The sequence below is a fragment of the Pseudophryne corroboree genome, chromosome 4 (genome assembly GCF_028390025.1).
Source record: "Pseudophryne corroboree isolate aPseCor3 chromosome 4, aPseCor3.hap2, whole genome shotgun sequence".
In the NCBI taxonomy this organism is placed as follows: domain Eukaryota; kingdom Metazoa; phylum Chordata; class Amphibia; order Anura; family Myobatrachidae; genus Pseudophryne; species Pseudophryne corroboree.
The window spans coordinates 308,902,573-308,922,880 of NC_086447.1; the positions used below are offsets into that span (position 1 = coordinate 308,902,573).

Here is a 20,308-nt window from a genome sequence, read left to right on the forward strand (position 1 = left end):
TTAAATGTCTTACAGCAGTGCCATGATGACTTTGTAGTTTGTGTGTGTTTATTTGATTATTTGCTAATGGGCTAATTACTCAGAGTTGTCTGACAAATAATGTGTGTTCTAGACAGTCATTTTCCTTTCTGCTCAAGCAGAAACCTTCCAGGTACACAAACTCTGTTGGCTAGGGATGTGCATTAAATGTAAGACACATGGAACAAAAGGGGGGAGATGTACTAAGCAGTGAAAACAGTGGAAGTAAGCCAGTGGAGAAGTTGCCCATGGCAACCAATCAGTATATCTGTATAAATCTATAGTATGTGAATTATAAATGTTCCTTCAATGCTGATTGGTTGCCATGTGCAAACTTCTCCACTGGCTCACTTCTCCACTGTTATCACTGCTTAGTACATCTCCCCCAAAATCCCCACACTTGGCCATACCTCCCAACATTTGTAGATACCCAGGAGGGACTCCACGGCGTGGCGAAGCCTCCTGAAAAGGGGCGTGGCTGGGCTAAAGGGGGCGTGGCTTCACAGAAGTGCCCGCGTTCGCGAGCTATGCCCCCGTTTTTCATCACTATGGGGGTATGGCCAGCGCTCCATGAGCTGCTGGCATGCCCGAAGTATCTCTGACTCCCGTGAATAGACGCTATGCGCACCTGTGAATAGATGCTGTGCGCATGCTCTGTTAGGCAGAGTAGCGAGTGACAGAGCCTCCCAACTGCCCTTCCCCCCCACCGTGGGACATTGCAGCCGGCGGGTGGGACAGTGGGACAGTCCAAAAAAACTGGACTACCCCACAAAAATCGGGACAGTTGGAAGGTATGCTTGGCGCAACCCCAATGCTAGGGAAATTCCTCTGACATTTCTGCACAGATACACCAATAAAATAACGTCTGCACTTTACTGGCACTAAAACAATCTAGTACCATTTATGTTTTATATTCATTTATATATTTGCACATTTAACATATTTTAATATATTTAAATTATTGTTAGATGAAGATTATTGACTGACCTAAGTGTATAAAAGTAGAGTTTTCTTTTAATAATCATTAAGGGATTAATTCAATTAGTGGCGAGTTCACACGTGGTACGAGTAAGTGCAGCTGTATGGTGCATTTATGGTATCACCGCACTAGAAGATTTATATTCGCAGCCCCATAGGACTGCGTACAGAAATCTGTGACTGGGGTGAGATTGGGCTGCGAGTTACGGTGCCGTTGCTGGCGTTTCTACGCTGTTGCAACGGTGACTAGCACCCCCATCGCAACTAATTCAATTGAACCCTAAGGACATAGCCAAGGCGGGTAAAATACATACAGGATGTCAAATGCTTCACTATTCCTAGAGAATGATACAGAAACAGAACAATCCTTAAAACGTGTGTATCACAGATTATAAAGAGGCATAATATTCTGTAATTGGGCGCTGCAGAACGCTTGTGGCGCCATATAAATAAAAGATAATAATAATAATAGGCTGCTCCACATATAACGCGGACTCAGCTTGTTTTGTGTTTCGTCAAAAAAGGAAACATTGTGGAAGTATGAATTTCGTGTTACAAGCACCAACTTCACCCAGCAATGGGAAACAGGTTACCTTTCTTCCTCCACCCCACCCCTACTCCCAGCCCCTCTTACCCAGTTCCCACAATGCAGCATCAATCTATAGTAGGTGGCAACTTGCAAGCCTATACAAAGGATCTGTATGTATGGTTCTGTGTCACCTCCTGTGTGAGTTCACAAACACAGGGCCCCTAGACCAGGGGTTCTCAACCTCTGTCCTCATGACCCCACACAGTTCACGTTTTACAGGTCACCCAGTAGGTGCCCATGTGTAGTCGTTACTCACTGACACCTTTTAAAACATCCACAGGCAGAACTCATCATTTCACTTGTGATTCTGTGAGGAGACCTGGAAAACATGAACTGATTGAGGTCCTGAGGACAGAGTTTGAGAACCTGTGTCCCAGACACAAATGAGCAGCAGAGCGGGCAAACCACCCTGGGGCAAGTAGCTGCAGCATGACTCCCACAAGGGCTGGCGCCACTTGCAAGCACCTATCACCACCTGCCCATGAACCCCCTTAACCAACCCTACTTTGTGAAACAGCTTGCTTTCCGGTTCTGTCCAGTAACATACTTTATAATAATTATATTTATTCTGAAGTATACAGAAAGCTTGAAATTAATAAATAAATAACAATGGTCAGATCATTATTACACTTCCATATGTCACTGCACATATTTTTCATATCTAACTGCAAAATATGAAAAACGGAAGCACTAAAGCTGGACTGCCACAATGCCGATTATGCTTTACCTCTGGCATCAAGGGGTTAAAGTATATCTAATTTACAGCTAAGTTCCTAATCAGCTGATGGACATTTTTCCTGCTGTGTGTACTGAGTGCCTGTGCTGTCTTTTTAATGGCTGCGCTGAACACAAGGACTCTGTGCTTTTCTTAGTTCAGTTCTGTAGGCCTCTGTGGAGCATTTGCTTCTGCAAAGCACAACTGATGCTTTGAGAAGCCTCCTTAACATGCAGGCTCAGTGTCTCCCATCCCCCGCCACAACCTTGAAGCCCATTTTCGCTTGGCTGGTCACACAGCCTGCAATAGATTGATTTCACCCCACCCCCTCTCCTTTGCTCAGTCATTCAGACTTGGAAAGTCAATAACAAGCTGACATCATCAGTGGTTTGTGTATTACACTGCTACTTTTAAAAATACCAACCACTCTGTAGTAGAAGAGCACTTTTTTCTAAAAGAAGAGCACTCTAGAGCTAGGGTGGAATTCTTGCTGTGTGTTTATCAAAGCAGTCTTTGATCTCTGTGCCATTTGTTGTGTGTTTTACTATTATGCCTGCATATTGCAATTCAAAATATAACACTGTCTCTGCCACAATCTCAAAGCAGCAAACAATCTTTGTTAACAATAGGAAAGCACGGGGTTACCATGGCTAGAGAACATATTAATCATAATAGATCAGCTATTAATCTACTACACAGGATAATTCTTGTTAATCATTAATAAGGTTAGATGGGGTATTTACTAGAGATGTGCGGCGGACCCTTTTCAGGTTTTGTATTTTGGTTTTGGATCTGGATCCCTGCCAGTGTTTTGGATCTGGATTGATTTTGCCAAAACCACGCTTTCGCGTTTTGGATCTGGGTGATTTTTTAAAAAACATAAAAACAACTAAAATCACAGAATTTGGGGGTAATTTTGATTCTATGATATTATTAACCTCAATAACATTAATTTCCACTCATTTCCAGTCAGGGGCGGATCCAGAAGAAAATGAAAGGGGGGGGGCACCATGATAGGGGAATGGTAATAGTTATATTTACATGCACCTAAGGCACGTATGCTCCCAGATAAGAGGAGTGGTATCACAGGGGGCGTGGCCTCATAGAATACGCCATCAGGTAATGATTGGCTGTAGGAGTGCATCCTGGTTTATTGCCAATGTTTCACCCTGATGAAAAGGCTGATTGGGCCTTGAAATGTTGGTCACCTGTTCCATTAGTTATGGGAGCCTGGAAGACACCCCAGCACAATATAATTATTATAGTGTTTTGTTGGTGGTGGCAGGTGCAGCATACCTTGTTTTGGGCACTGCACTGAGACTCAGACTGCAGGACACGAACGTCCCATCTTTGATTAGCAGAAGCAGCCAGCTGGCTCTCCAACAAGCAGCATAAGACATCTGCAGGACAGCCCTGTCACAATCACACGGGCCGCCTTCTCAAAGCTGAGGCTGAGTGTGACTGCAACTATCATGGTGGTAAAGGAAGTGGAGGAGGAAGCGCTGGGAAACTGTGCGGTGCAGTGAGGGCTAATGAAGCCTTCTGCGCCGTCATGAGTAACAGTCTTACTCCATGCTGGCATTTGAACCCCGTGCCTGGGCTGGACTCAGGCCGGCTGGCAGTGGGGGAGGTAGATTGCGGTGTGAGAAGGGGGGAGCTCCAGCATCCCCATTGGTTACCACACGGACTTGCTGTTAGAGCCGCGGCGGGTCCTAGTGCCTACCGGCTCTTTTATCAAATCTGACAGAAATAGCAGTAGTGCTGATGCTGTTCTCCTTTTGAAAAAAAGAAGTCAGAAACGACAGGGGGGGGGGGGGGGTAGGGGGGCACGGGCCTGAGTGCCCTCCCCCTGGATCCGCCTATGTTTCCAGTCTATTCTAAACACCTCACACTTCACAATATTGTTTTTAGGACAAATTTTTCCACTAAGGACGCTGGGTGACTAAGCTAATCGACACAAGTGGGCGGCGCAAACACCTGGCCCATCTAGGAGTGGCACTGTAGTGGCAGACAGGATGGCAGTTTTACAAACTAGGCCCCAAAGAGCCCATAATGCAAAGAAAAAAAAGAGGCGCAAGATGGAATTGTCTCCCACCCACCCTTATGTTGTTTAAACAGAACATGCACAGTTTAATAAATCCATCATTTCAGCGACAGGTGGTCCCCCTGGAAAAAGCTTGCCAAGTCCTCCGAATCATAGCTAGCTACAAACATACCACCTCCATATTTGATGACTTTTCACATTATGAGAAGAGACAAGAGGAAGAGGACAGTGTCAAGAAGGTGATTAAACATTAGAGAGGCACATGCAATCAGGAACAACACACAGGCTTTCATCTCCACTCCTATATTGGTGTGGAACAAAAAGGACTTCAACCAAGCAAATATTTAATTATTAATTACCACATTACTTGACAAACTGAACAACTAGGGGCCAAAGCCTCCTACTCCATTTTCAGGGATTAAGATAATCTTGGATTTAATGCTGGGATGCAAATGAACTCGTGTATCCCACAGGATCAAGATTGTATATTTTCCCCTCCACGGAGTCTGGAGACTAATAGGGGTATATGCAATTGCTGTCGAATTCCCGAAAATGTCGAAAAACGGGACATTTTCGCCCCCCCAAAAAAATCAACAATGCAATTCAGTACTTTTCGTCAAACAAACGGACTTTCCAAATTCGACTTTTTGAAATTCGACATTTGACAAATTCGACATTTCTGCAATGGTACAAATGCGGCATTTCGACAAAAGTATATTCAATTGAAGATTGTAAATTCGACAACAGTGCTTTTAGACCGTAAATTCGTCATTTTCAATCTGCCTCACTTTGCTGGCGGAATCTAATAAAACATTTTAAAAACATGTTTTTTTATGTGTTTTTTTTTATTGGTAATAGCATATCTATTTATATTAGAAGGGATTAGGTACTTGGTTTGTCTATTTAGGAGGCACAAGTATTTTTTATATATTTTTTAAAATATATATTTTTTTTTATTTATGGAATGGGTTAAAAATCAGAAAAAAAAATGCGTGGGGTCCCCCCTCCTAAGCATAATTAGCCTCGGGCTCTTTGAGCCGGTCCTGGTCGTAAAAATACGGGGGGGGAAATGACAGGGGATCCCCCGTATTTTTAGAACCAGCAACGGGCTCTGCGTCCGGTCCTGGTGCCAAAAATACGGGGGACAAAAAGCGTAGGGGTCCCCCATATTTTTGGAACCAGCACCGGGCTCCACTAGCTGGGGAGATAATGCCACAGCCGGGGGACACTTTGATATCGGTCCCTGCGGCCGTGCCATTAAAACCCCAACTAGTCACCCCTGGCCGGGGTACCCTGGAGGAGTGGGGACCCCTTCAATCAAGGGTCCCCCCCTCCAGCCACCCAAGGGCCAGGGGTGAAGCCCGAGGCTGTAAAAAACAATATTCTTTCATTTCACAAAAGGCTATCAGCCTCCCATCCGCAGCCCATGGATGGGGGATCCATGGGCTGCGGATGGGAGGCTGATAGCCTTTTGTGAAATGAAAGAATATTGTTTTTTGCAGCAGAACTACAAGTCCCAGCAAGCCTCCCCCGCAAGCTGGTACTTGGAGAACCACAAGTACCAGCATGCGGGAGGAAAACGGGCCCGCTGGTACCTGTAGTTCTACTGCAAAAAAAATACCCAAATAAAAACAGGACACGCACACCTTTATTACATACATGTCGAAACACACACATACTTACCTATGTTGACACGACGTTCGGTCCACTTGTCCAAGTAGAATCCACGGGGTGTACCTGAAAATAAAATTATACTCACCTAAATCCAGTGTCCAGTGATATTTGTAATCCACGTACTTGGCAAAATAAAAAAATGCATTTACCCGATCCACACGGACTGAAAGGGGTCCCATGTTTACACATGGGACCCCTTTCCCCCGAATGCTGAGACTCCCTGTGACTCCTGTCACAGAAGGTCCCTTCAGGCAATCAGGTAGCGCCATGTCCTGGCACTCTCCTGATTCCCTATGCGCGTCTGAGCTGGCAGACAGCGCATCGCACAGCACCTCCATTAGTTTCAATGGTGGGAACTTTGTGGTCAGCGGTGGGGTTACCCGCGGTCAGCGGCTGACCGCGGGTGACCTCACCGCTGACCGCAAAGTTCCCACCATTGAAGATAATGGAGGGGGCTGTGCGATGCGCGTCTGACAGCTCCGACGTGGCGCTCCCTGATTGGCTGAAGGGACCTTCTGTGACAGCAGTCATGGGGGGTCTCTGCACATGGGACCCCTTTCAGTCCGTCTGGATCGGCTATGCGTTTTTTTTTTTTTTTGCCAAGTACGAGGATTACAATAAAAGAACCGGACACTGGATCAGGTGAGTATATAATTTTATTTTCAGGTACCCCGGACGTCGACAGACGGAGACGTGGCCATAGTCGGCGTGTCAACATAGGTAAGTATGTATGTGTCGGCATGTATGTAATAAAGTTTTACTTTCAAGGTGTGTGTCCTGTTTTTATTTGGGTATTTTTTTTGCAGAAGAACTACAGGTACCAGCGGGCCTGTTTCCCCCCGCATGCTGGTACTTGTGGTTCTCCAAGTACCAGCTTGTGGGAAGGCTTGCTGGGACTTGTAGTTCTTCTGCAAAAAACGATATTCTTTCATTTTTACACATGGCTATCAGCCCCCCATCCGCAGCCCTTGGATGGGGGGACAGCCTCGGGCTTCACCCCTGGCCCTTGGGTGGCTGGGGGGGGGGACCCCTTGATTGAAGGGGTCCCCACTCCTCCAGGGTACCCCGGCCAGGGGTGACTAGTTGGATATTTAATGCCACGGCCGCAGGGAGCGGTATAAAAGTGTCCCCCGGCTGTGGCATTATCTGTCCAGCTAGTGGAGCCCGGTGCTGGTACAAAAATATGGGGGACCCCTACGCTTTTTGTCCCCCGTATTTTTTGCGCCAGGACCAGGCGCAGAGCCCGGTGCTGGTTGTTAAAATACGGGGGATCCCCTGTCATTTTTTTTCCCGTATTTTGGCAACCAGGACTGGCTCAAAGAGCCCGAGGCTGGTTATGCTTAGGAGGGGGGACCCCACGCAAATTTTTTTCGGCTTTTTTACCGTTTTTTAAACATTTTTAAAAATCAAATCAAAATCCGTCAATTCAGCCATTTTTTGACAGCGGGACTGTCGAATCCGTTTTTTATTGAATATGTCGAATTCCGGCACCCACCTGCCGGAATTCGACAGTCGAATTGTGTCGAATTTAAAAATGGGCGAAAAAGTGCCGCAATTCACCCGGAATTGCATATACCCCATATTGTGAATATCTCATGGGTTTCTTTTTTTTAAAAATGTTTAATTGCATTTTTATTTACATATTTTGTGACAGATGCCTTGGGCCAAATGTAATAAGAGTGAGAGTTTCAGAAAGTGAGAGATTTGGTAAGGTTTTTCAGGTTTTTTTTTAAAGTGACAGTCATTTACGCTGCAAAACCAGGTTGCTCTTGTTGTGTAAATGATTGCCACTTTAAAAAAAACTACAAAACCTTACCAAATCTCTCACTGTTTGAAACTCTCACTCTATTACATTTGGCCCATTATTTTTGTTTTTCACAACTCCCAGTTACATGCATGTGAGCATACCTGTGTGTACCAATTACGTCACGCATGTGAGCATACCTGTGTGTCTTGTTTATTTTATTCATATTAAGTACTAAGCACGACAGTGTAGTAATTTGTTTTGTTATTGAGCCCCTGCCCTAGTGGAGCTTACCACTCTACAGTCCAAACTCATTTCATACTATAAGTAGGACTGTAGGAGGAGGCAATGCTAACCTCCATGCCAACAGCATGCCTCAGCCTGGCAAGCCAGATATCTTTCTGGCTGTAAGCGACCATGAGATGCCATACTGGGCCTTATTCAGTAACTGTTTGTGCCTCACAGGAGCTCCTGGCCTATCTAGTGCTGCAGTACAATGGAAAGCTGATGCAATGCAAAATCACTGAAACTCTGTTCTTCTACCACCGCAAGGTCTTGCGATAACCCTACGCAGCCCTTAAGAAAAGAAGATCCCTGTACTACAAATGCGCATATTCTAAATAAATAATCCTAAAATGTGGAACATTAATAATAAATCAAAATTAAAGTTGACTAATTGGAGCCATTCATTTGAGTGAGTCCCTAACATGAAATAATTGAGAAGAACCTCTCTCTAATGGTCCATCAGAAAACATCATGTTTACCTCTCCAGCAGTTGCGCTGGATTATGATTCAGTCTCGTCTGAGTCACACTGACTTTGGCCACAAATGTGGTCTCTTCCCACTTTATTTAAAAACACTTTCCATTTTAAATTTCCGCCTTTGCTGCTAGTTTTCACAAATCTGTTTGTGATGTTGAAGCTTGTTTTATATCTGTTCTAGGCTTTCATTTAAACCTAGGATCAAGTACAGCAGCACCCCTGGACTTATACAGCATAGGCAGGACTGCTGGAGAATCACACAGCACAGCAGACAGGCAACAGCACCCTTGGACTTAAACAGCAGTGGAGTAGCATCCCTGGACTGATAGGGCAGAGGGGCAGCACCCCATATAGGGCAGCACCCCTGGAATGATGTGGTAGACAGAAAAGACGAGCAAGATGGATTTGTCTCCCACCCACCCTTATGTTGTATAAACAGGACATGCACATTTTAACAAACCAATCATTTCAGCGATAGGGTCTGCCAAACGACAGCGGCTGAAATGATTGGTTTGTTTGGGCCCCACCAAAAGAGAAGCAATTAATCTCTCCTTGCATAAACTGGCTCTACAGTGGCAAGATGTCATCCTCAGATTCTCGCTCTTCAGTGTTTACATCCTCATCCTCAGAGAAGTAATATTCAAACAAACAAAGCCACATAATTTAGGTGTCAGTGGACTGCTTACGCTATTACCCAAAGTTTCTGAACTTGACAATGACTTATGATGAATGCGCTGCAGGTGACACATAAGGGAGTATGTTCCAAGGTGGTTAACGTCCTTACCCCTACTTATTGTGTATTGACAAAAGCAACAGTTGGGTTGACACCTGTTGTCCAGATTTGCGGAGAAGTAATTCCACACCGAAGAGGTGGCTTTTTTGGTATTTTACCCAGGCATGACAATGGGCTTTTTCATCCCATGGCCAATAACTGTCTCCACTGATGCCTTATTCAAACAAACTGCATCACCATCAGAATCCTCATCATCAACTTCCTCCGCAGCCCCAGCTACACCCATGTCCTCCTCATCATCCTGGTGTACTTCTACAGTGACATCCTCAATCTTAATATCAGCAACTGGACTGGCGGTGCTCCTCCCACCACTTGCAGGCCGCGTGCAAATGGTGGTAGGAGCCTCCTCTTCCCATACAGTGTTGTGAAGATCAGGCCTAGACATCGCTACCGCAGACAGCGCCAGCACCCCTGTATTTTCACTGCGCCCCTATAATTTTACAGCATAAAGACAGGGCCAGTGTACATTCATTTTCAACACACCCCTGAATTTGTAGTGTATACAGGGCCAGTGTAATGTTATTTTAACAGCAACACCCCTATATTATACAGCATACAGCAGTGTGCTTTTAATTTTAACAACTGCACCCCTGAATTTTTACAACATACAGGGCCAGCAGCACCCCTATATTTTAAAGCATACAGGAGCAGTGTGCTTTTAATTTTTAACAACTGCACCCCTGAATTTTTACAACATACAGTGCCAGTGTAATGTTATTTGAACAGCAACACCCCTATATTTTACAGCATACAGCAGTGTGCTTTTAATTTTTAACAACTGCACCCCTGAACTTTTACAACATACAGGGCCAGCAGCACCCCTATACTTTAAAGCATACAGGAGCATTGTGCTTTTAATTTTTAACAATTGCACCTCTACATTTTTACAACATACAGGGCCAGCAGCACCCCTATATTTTACAGCATATAGGAGGACAGTGCCCCTGCACCCTGTACAACACAGTGATAGCCAGGACAGCAACACCCATGTAGAGCTGCAGCACATGAAACACCAGTGACAGCAAGGACAGCACCCCTAACACAGCACAGGTACACCACAGTGACTGCAGCAGCACCCCTACAGAGCACACACTAACCCCACCCAACGCCACCACCCACAGAAAGACAGAAGTCTGTCTCCCTCACTCTCCAAGTCCGGAGTGAAAATGATGGCAACGCGCGGCTGTTTATATGGAATCCAAAACCCACGAGATTCCGACAGCGGGATGATAACGTTTTTCCTCGTTCTGGTTTCCGAGTCTGGCGGGAAGTCCTGAGCCGGACTCGGATCCGGGAGCGGAGCGTGACGTTCGGGGTGGGGGTGGGGGTGGGGGGCTTCAGTTCTCTGGGAACCAAACCCACTCATCTCTAGCAGTGCCATAACTAGACATTTTAGCGCTGTGTTTAAGAAATGGCATCGGCGGCCCCCATTATGCAAAATAGGGGCAGTGCGCACCATAGGGGCGCACAAAAAATATAGGGGTGTGGCTTCATAGGGAAGGTATGTGGCCACACAATAATACCAATTCAGATTACGTGCACAGTAGTTTCATAATTCAAATTACGCCACACAGTAGCGCCACTACACCAGGTAGAGCCCCTTTTACACATTACGGCAGCATCCCCTTTTTACACATTACTGCAGACAGAGTCCACCTTTTACACTTTACGGCAGACAGCGTCCACTTTTTACACATCACGGCAGACAGCATCCCTTTTTTACACATTACGGCAGACAGCGTCCCCCTTTTTACACATTACTGCAGACAGCGTCCACTTTTTACACATCACGGCAGAAAGAGTCCACCTTTTACACTTTACGGCAGACAGAGTCCACCTTTTACACTTTACGGCAGACAGCGTCCACTTTTTACACATTACAGCAGACAGCGTCCCTTTTTTACACATTACGGCAGACAGCGTCCCCCTTTTTACACATTACTGCAGACAGCGTCCACTTTTTACACATCACGGCAGACAGAGTCCACCTTTTACACTTTACGGCAGACAGCGTCCACTTTTTACACATCACGGCAGACAGCGTCCACTTTTTACACATTACGGCAGACAGAGTCCACCTTTTACACTTTACGGCAGACAGCGTCCACTTTTTACACATTACAGCAGACAGCGTCCCTTTTTTACACATTACGGCAGACAGCGTCCCCCTTTTTACACATTACTGCAGACAGCGTCCACTTTTTACACATCACGGCAGACAGAGTCCACCTTTTACACTTTATGGCAGACAGTGTCCACTTTTTACACATTACGGCAGACAGCGTCCCTTTTTTACACATTACGGCAGACAGCGTCCCCATTTTTACACATTACTGCAGACAGCGTCCACTTTTTACACATCACGGCAGACAGAGTCCACTTTTTACACATCACGGCAGACAGAGTCCACCTTTTACACATCACTGCAGACAGCGTCCACCTTTTACACATCACGGCAGACAGAGTCCACTTTTTACACATCACGGCAGACAAAGTCCACCTTTTACACATCACGGCAGACAGCGTCCACTTTTTACACATTACGGCAGACAGAGCCCACCTTTTACACTTTACGGCACACAGCGTTCACTTTTTAAACTTTACGGCAGACAGCGTCCCCTTTTTACACATCACGGCAGACAGCGTCCCCCTTTTCACACATCACGGCAGACAGCGTCCACTTTTTATACATCACGGTAGACAGGGTCCCCCTTTTTACACATCACGGCAGACAGCGTCCACTTTTTACACATTACGGCAGACTGAGTCCCCTTTTTTACACATTAATAAATATATATATATATATATATATATACATACATATATACACACACACACACACACACACACACACACACACACACACACATATATATATATATATATATATATAAATATATATGTGTACCAGGAGAGCTAGCAGCGCCACAGATGCAGTATCCAAAATATCAACACTAGTGTCTGAACAATCCTAAAAATTACTATAAGCCTACCAGAGCACTCCCTATGAGTTCACAGGGCGTCAGCTAATTACCTCAAGTGTATTAAGGTACCGGTATGTGTACCTACGGAAGGAATTTGTGAACAGAAAATGAGGTATTGAAAGCGACCAATGGTGCTAGACAATTGTAACTAAGCAAGGTAGTTGTAAAAATTGATATACAAATTTATTATATAGCACTAAAACAAAACTGAGTTAAAAATCTGTGCAAAAAGAGGTAACATGTAGCTAAAATAGTAAAAAACATGTACACAGGAAAAATGTATACAAAAAAGACATAGGACATAAAATATACCAAGGTAAAAAATGTTTTTAAAAATTCAATAATAAAAAGAGGAGTAAGAGTATCTTAACTTTTGATAAGTGAGGTAAGATCAAGGCAGCACCCAACGCATTTCGTCCTATCTGGACTTCATCAAGGGGTGATCTAAAGCTAGAGACAGACCATATATATATACTCAGCAACAGAGGAAGTGATGTGTACATCACTTCCTGTAATTAATTGAGTGAAGTGTTTGTATTTGTTCAATATAGAATTATAGTGCACAAAATTATTACAGGTGTATTAATAGGGGTATAGAATCCTGTGAATTTAAGCTAAAAAAACCAACAGAAAAAAGTCACGGAGCCGCGAACTTCCTGTCTGGGCCGTCCGCAACGTCACATCCGCCCCACATCCGGTGTACTTAGCGGCCGGGTGCATATGCGCCGGCTCCGTGTGGCGGAATGTATTTATACCGCTAACACTTGTCTTCAATGGGAGTACCACGTTAGTATGTGTAACCAAGGTAACACAGATCTCCGGCGGACATTTTTTGCCCTCGATTTTCAGCATTAGCGGCGGCCATATTTTTGGAGTCCGAGCTATTACCGGAGCTGGTTGCTTGAGTTCAATGTTCTGCATATTTTAAGTACAGCTCCATTTCGATTTAGGGATGCATAGAACAAGAGACAATGGAAGATACAAATGTTAAGAATGGAGTTATATTAGCACAATATCAATACAATTGTATATTTTAATTAGTCTGACAATAAATTCATAAAATAAATGTGAAATCACGCATAAGGCATATAGTCATAAGTGGACCAGATTTTTTTAACAGATTATTTTTTTTTTATTTTTTTTATATAATTACAGTGGAAAGACATTAGGACACTGTTCACAATTAATACTGGGACAGAATTCTCGGTGGTATACACAGGGTATAATAATAAGGGTGAAAATTGTATATGAACATAGCCATTTGAGCATTCCCACAGAACTCCTCCAGCACCTTTGTTTTTACAATACCCAATCTTCCAAGGAGGTCCCCCATCCTTGTACTGGCCGGGCCCAGACTTGCTTAGCTTCCAAGATCAGACGGCATTGGGCGTCCCCAAGATGGTATTATTGTAATGACAATGCGGAGTCGTAAGTAGGGGCCCATAGATGTCCGTGTATATATGAGTCATCATCCAAATATGGGTGGAAAATAATCTTAGTGGAACAAATCATTTAAAAGGAAGGGCATGTAACTATAGGCCAAGGTGTCAAGAGATATGCATGGTTCAGAAGGATATTAGATGAAAAAATTGTGTTACCAACTGGATGCAATTAAATATCATAATTCAAAAGATACAAAAATTAAAAAATCATTTGCACAAAATTAGGGTAGTTATAATATAACTGTTAAAACCTTGAAATTACAGCACCTGGTCTTCCCTGGGGGTCCCCCAACCAGGTACTGGCCAGGCCCAACGCTGCTTCGCTTCCAAGACCGGCCGGGATTGGGCCTATCCAGCGTGGTATGGCTGTAATAATGGTCAGGTGATATGGATAAAGTTTGAATAAGAAGGGGAGGTAAAGAAATATGTGAAAGAAGGATGCTTACATCACAAGAAGGGTGCTATCTCGTATCCTTCATTAAACCAGTCAGGATGAAGAGTGTTCAGTTCGTAAATCCAGAACATCTCTCTCCTTGAAAGGAGGTTGGAAAGATCTCCGCCTCTGTCTCCTAAAGCCACCAGTTCAATGCCTTTGTACGTTAATGCCTCCGGGTCTGAGTTATGGTACTGATGAAAGTGTCTTGATACCGCATGTGTTAAAACTTTGTTTCTTACGTTCCTGATGTGTTCTTGAATGCGAAGTTTCAATGCCCTTTTAGTTTTGCCGATGTACTTCATTTTGCATGGGCATTCCAAGAGATAGATTACTGATGAGGTGTTACAACTGATAAACTGTTTAATCCGGTATTCTTTGTTAGTATTGGAGTTACAGAAAGATTTCCTATTCTGGTGGAGAATTTTGCAGATGTTACATTTGCCACATTTAAAACTGCCCACACATTTAGGCATAGTATTTCTTGGTTCGGGATTCCTTAACATACTAGGTGCCAACAGGTCCTTCAGGTTTTGGGATTTCCTAAAGACCAGTTTTGGTTCCTTAGTGAGGTAGTCCTTCAAGATGGGGTCCATCAGCAAGATATGCCAATGTTTTTTTAAGGTTTGTTGGATGAGTTTCTCATGTCTATTGTATGTGGTTATGAATTTAACCGTATCTTCTTTGTTTTCTTTAGACTTGTATTTTAACAAATCTCGTCTTTCAAGGCCTTTGGTTCTAATAGTGGCTCCTTCCAGGTGTTGTGTCGGGTAACCCTTTTCCTTGAATCTTTCTCTGTAAACTTCAAGTTGGGTATCTCTGTCCTCATTGGTTTTACAGTTGCGTGCTATCCTGTTGAACTGAGAAAAAGGAACATTGTCCTTCCACTGTTGTCGATGGTTACGCCTATAGTGTACGTAGCTATTCATATCCACATTCTTGATGAAGTTGCTCGTGATGATTTATTTGTCTGAGTGTGTCAACACTACATCTAGGAACTCCATCCTCTCACTGTCATCTTTGGCCGTGAAGCTGAGGTTCATGTTGTTTTCCGAGATGTATGTTAAAAATTCTTTAAAACTTGGTGATCTCCTTCCCATACAATTAAAATGTCATCAATATAACGTTTATAAAAGATGATATTGTTTTGGTATGGGTTATTTGTAAAAAATGTATCTATTCTCCCATTGAAGAACACATCAGGAACGTAAGAAACAAAGTTTTAACACATGCGGTATCAAGACACTTTCATCAGTACCATAACTCAGAACCGGAGGCATTAACATACAAAGGCATTGAACTGGTGGCTTTAGGAGACAGAGGCGGAGATCTTTCCAACCTCCTTTCAAGGAGAGAGATGTTCTGGATTTACGAACTGAACACTCTTCATCCTGACGGGTTTAATGAAGGATACGAGATAGCACCCTTCTTGTGATGTAAGCATCCTTCTTTCACATGTTCCTTTACCTCCCCTTCTTATTCAAACTTTATCCATATCACCTGACCATTATTACAGCCATACCACGCTGGATAGACCCAATCCCGGCCGGTCTTGGAAGCGAAGCAGCGTTGGGCCTGGCCAGTACCTGGTTGGGGGACCCCCAGGGGAGACCAGGTGCTGTAATTTCAAGGTTTTAACATTTTTATCTAATATCCTTCTGAACCATGCATATCTCTTGACACCTTGGCCTATAGTTACATGCCCTTCCTTTTAAATGATTTGTTCCACTAAGATTATTTTCCACCCATATTTGGATGATGACTTATATATACACGGACATCTATGGGCCCCTACTTACGACTCCGCATTGTCATTACAATCATACCATCTTGGGGACGCCCAATGCCGTCTGATCTTGGAAGCTAAGCAAGTCTGGGCCCGGCCAGTACAAGGATGGGGGACCTCCTTGGAAGATCGGGTACTGTAAAAACAAAGGTGCTGGAGGAGTTCTGTGGGAATGCTCAAATGGCTATGTCCATATACAATTTTACCCTTATTATTATACCCTGTGTATACCACCGAGAATTCTGTCCCAGTATTAATTGTGAACAGTGTCCTAATGTCTTTCCACGGTAATTATATAAAAAATAAAAAAATAATCTGTTGAAAAAAATCTGGTCTACTTATGACTATATGCCTTATGCGTGATTTCACATTTATTTTATGAATTTATTGTCAGACTAATTAAAATATACAATTGTATTGATATTGTGCTAATATAACTCCATTCTTAACATTTGTATCTTCCATTGTCTCTTGTTCTATGCATCCCTAAATCGAAATGGAGCTGTACTTAAGATATGCAGAACATTGAACTCAAGCAACCAGCTTCGGTAATAACTCGGACTCCAAAAATATGGCCGCCGCTAATGCTGTAAATCGAGGACAAAAAATGGCCGCCGGAGACCTGTGTTACCTTGGTTACACATACTAACGTGGTACTCGCATTGAAGACAAGTGTTAGCGGTATAAATACATTCCGCCACACGGAGCCGGCGCATGCGCACCCGGCCGCTAAGGACACCGGATGTGGGGCGGATGTGACGTCGCGGATGGCCCGGACAGGAAGTTCACGGCTCCGTGACTTTTTTCTTGTTTTATAAACATTCTGTTGGTTTTTTTTTAGCTTAAATTCACAGGATTCTATACCCCTATTAATACACCTGTAATAATTGTGCACTATAATTCTATATTGAACAAATACAAACACTTCACTCAATTAATGAGTATATATATATGGTCTGTCTCTAGCTTTAGATCACCCCTTGATGAAGTCCAGATAGGACGAAACGCGTTGGGTGCTGCCTTGATCTTACCTCACTTATCAAAAGTTAAGATACTCTTACTCCTCTTTTTTTTTTTGAATTTTTAAAACATTTTTTTACCTTGGTATATTTTATGTCCTATGTCTTTTTTGTATACATTTTTCCTGTGTACATGTTTTTTTTTACTATTTTAGCTACATGTTACCTCTTTTTGCACAGATTTTTAACTCAGTTTTGTTTTAGTGCTATATAATAAATCTGTATATAAATTTTTACAACTACCTTGCTTTGTTACAATTGTCTAGCACCATTGGTCGCTTTCAATACCTCATTTTCTGTTCACATATATATATGTATATATATATAAATAAGCACAGCAGAAGAAGGGATTCATTCTCTATACAGCCCTATGCAGTGCCGCCCGCGTTCACCCCAGCCTGTAAACTGTAATACTGTAGCCCTGACTCTTTTTTTTACCTCCCATCCTCCTGGCTCTTCGTCAGCTGTATCGTTTGGGCAGCTCCTGCTGCCGCTGCCTCCGTGGATCTCCTCCTCTGCCCGGCTCCCGCACACACAGGCAGTTCCCGTTTTGGCGCAGACGATGCTGCAGGCACTGAGGGAGAGGGAGGGGGCGCACAGCCGCACAGTGGAAGGAGAAGGACGGCTCTGAGCAGCGCCACCACCAATTAGTGCGCTGCTGCGGCTCCCTCCTCCCACTCCCTCCACGTCCTTCTCTCCTGCCTCCGGCGCTGCTGCTCCTCTCTGGTGGCTTGTATTGAGTTAGTTTGACTCATTACAATGCCGCTGAGTAAATTAATGGGATGCGGCCAGTTGCGCCCCCAGGACGACTGCGCTGTGTGCCAGGCCCAACTGGCACACACGTAGTTACGGCTCTGATCTCTAGTGTTTACATTGAAGCCCAGTAACACCTAATTTGAAATGCTGCCTTGTTTGATGCATACCTCCCAACTGTCCCAATTTTCGCCCGACAGTCCCTTTTTTTAGGACTGTCCCGCTGTCTAACCCGCGGGCAGCAGTGTCCACATATCCCAACATGACCCTCTCCAGGAGGGACAGAATGCTCTGCTCCTGGACTTTTCTCTTAATCTGTCATTGCCATCACCTGTGGAAATCAACTTTCTTGTCCATTAAGCTGTTCAAAACAGGTGCTGGCATTCATAAATTAAGAGAATAGTCAAGTTTTTTTCCTCCTGGAGGGGGGGGGTTGCAGTTGGGAGGCTCTGTCACTGTGGTAATAAAACCTGTGGTGAGTGCAGTGAGCCACTGAGCCCGCAGCGTGGCGAGCACAGCGTGGCAAGCACAGCAAGGAGCTTTCTAGCGCTCACCGCGCTGCCGGTATTCTAACCACCACATCCATACCCAACCCCACCAAATACTTGCTGTTAGAAGGATGGGGATGGGTTTGGGCCAACAGTGGTCTTTCCCCTGACCCATGTGCTTTCTCATTGATTACAAGTAAACGGGGCATGCAACATACTGTAAGAAAAATACACTGTGACATAAATGATACAGATTGCAAGTGCAAATGTGGTAATTTGAACTATGGGTCCCATTTCCATACCCAGGAACGTGGAAACAGGGGGTGCATCTGGTGATGCTCTCTAGGGCATACTTGCCTACCTGACCCTCTCCATGAGGGAGAAAATGCTCTGTTCCTGGACTTTCCTGGTAATGTATGATTGCCATCACCTGTGGTGAGCTAGTTAATTGATAAGAAAGGTGTTTCACCACAGGTGATGGCAATCATACATTACCAGGAAAGTCCAGGAACAGAGCATTTTCTCCCTCATGGAGAGGGTCAGGTAGGCAAGTATGGTGCAAAGTCCAGGAGGTGACATGATCACTGCTTTGTCAGTATCGTTTTGCAGATTGCAGGTTACCCTGGAACGCCCTGGGTACTGTGATGTCATAAGTCACGTGGGCAGGGAGCGCTGACCGAGAATGCTCATGTGCCCTGCTTCAGCCCTAGCCATACTGTTTAAATATTTTATTATCTGCAGCTCCCAGCATGCACCCCTGCCAGTTTTGCAGCAGCTGGCTGCAGGGCAGGTTTGCTATTACAGCTGCCCCTCATCCAATCATGAATTTATCTAGACTATTTTTTACTAAAATATGAGTAGCACCTGCCATAATGGCTTAACTCAGAGGTTTCCAACTTCTATCCTCAAGGCATGCTGACAGTTCAGGTTTTAAGGATGTCTATGCTTCAGCTCAGGTGACTTAATGAGTACCAGTCATTAAATATAAAAATCAATCACCTACCTATTTCTGACCTTAGCCAAAAGACAGAGAAGCTGGACGAGGCAGACTGATGTTACCGGTATAGCCACCCTGAGAGGGAGAAATGGGCTGCAGTGGGGAAAATTTGTAAGGGCCCTAACCACATTTGTCTTTCACTCACATTGGGCGGGATGCATCAATCATTGTGATTCATCCTGCCACTCACCACATGCGTATCAGCGTTTGCTAATGCTGTACACATGAATAAAAACACGAAGGACAGCTCATGCGGTAAGAGTTGTCCTTTGCGATGGTTGTACTACCAGGTTTAGGACCTGGAGTCCTATCTGTGCATGTGTCGAGTGATGTATGAGCTGCAGATGGGACTGGGAGGAATCTGATTGGATCCCTTTCAGAGGGGCAATGTGATAGAAGCCCAAAGACTTCTATTGAGCATTGCCAACCGCATCCAAGTCCCGGAATCTATTGCATTCTGGGGCTTGGTGCATATGAGGTAAGCGGCCAAATCTCTGAAAACTGCATTTTCTGTGGTTTGGTTCGTAGTTACCTACTTTTCAAATCTCCTCTCTGGGAGAAGCCCGGAGAGGAGGATATACGGGTGATAGATAGACGGTGTCTAGTTAGACAGTCAATAGATAGACACCATATGTTAGACAGACATTATGTCGACAGGGTCAAAAGGTTGACATGAATAAGGTAGCACAAAAGGTCGACAGGGTCAAAAGGTCGACATGAAGATGGTTGACATAAAAAAGATAGACACTTTTTTTTTACATTTTACATGTTTTTGGACTATTTCTTACCGTCTCTATCCATGTTGGCATAGAGATGGATATAAACCTTGTGGCGAACGCAGCGAGCCACCGAGCCCGAAGCGTGGCGAGCAAAGCCTTTCTACAATTGAGGTTCCCAGATGACAAAACTATCCATACAAACCACAAAAATGCAAAAAACATGGTGTCTACCTTTTTTGTGTCAACGATTTTCATGTCGACCTTTTGACCCTGTCGACCTTTTGTACTGTCTACCTTTTTCATGTTGACCTTTTGACCCTGTCGCCCTAATGTCTGTCTAACATACAGTATGGTGTCTATCTATTGACTGT

General features: G+C 44.2%; 4 pseudogenes; 2 read left to right on the forward strand and 2 right to left on the reverse strand.

The window, feature by feature from the left end:
• Positions 1-13,596: 13,596 nt before the first annotated feature.
• LOC134912846 (5S ribosomal RNA) lies at positions 13,597-13,715 on the reverse strand (annotated as a pseudogene).
• A 282-nt stretch (positions 13,716-13,997) lies between these two features.
• Positions 13,998-14,116, reverse strand: LOC134912751 (5S ribosomal RNA; annotated as a pseudogene).
• A 1,567-nt stretch (positions 14,117-15,683) lies between these two features.
• On the forward strand, positions 15,684-15,802 carry LOC134913145 (5S ribosomal RNA; annotated as a pseudogene).
• A 185-nt stretch (positions 15,803-15,987) lies between these two features.
• Positions 15,988-16,106, forward strand: LOC134912595 (5S ribosomal RNA; annotated as a pseudogene).
• The last annotated feature ends 4,202 nt before the right edge of the window (positions 16,107-20,308 follow it).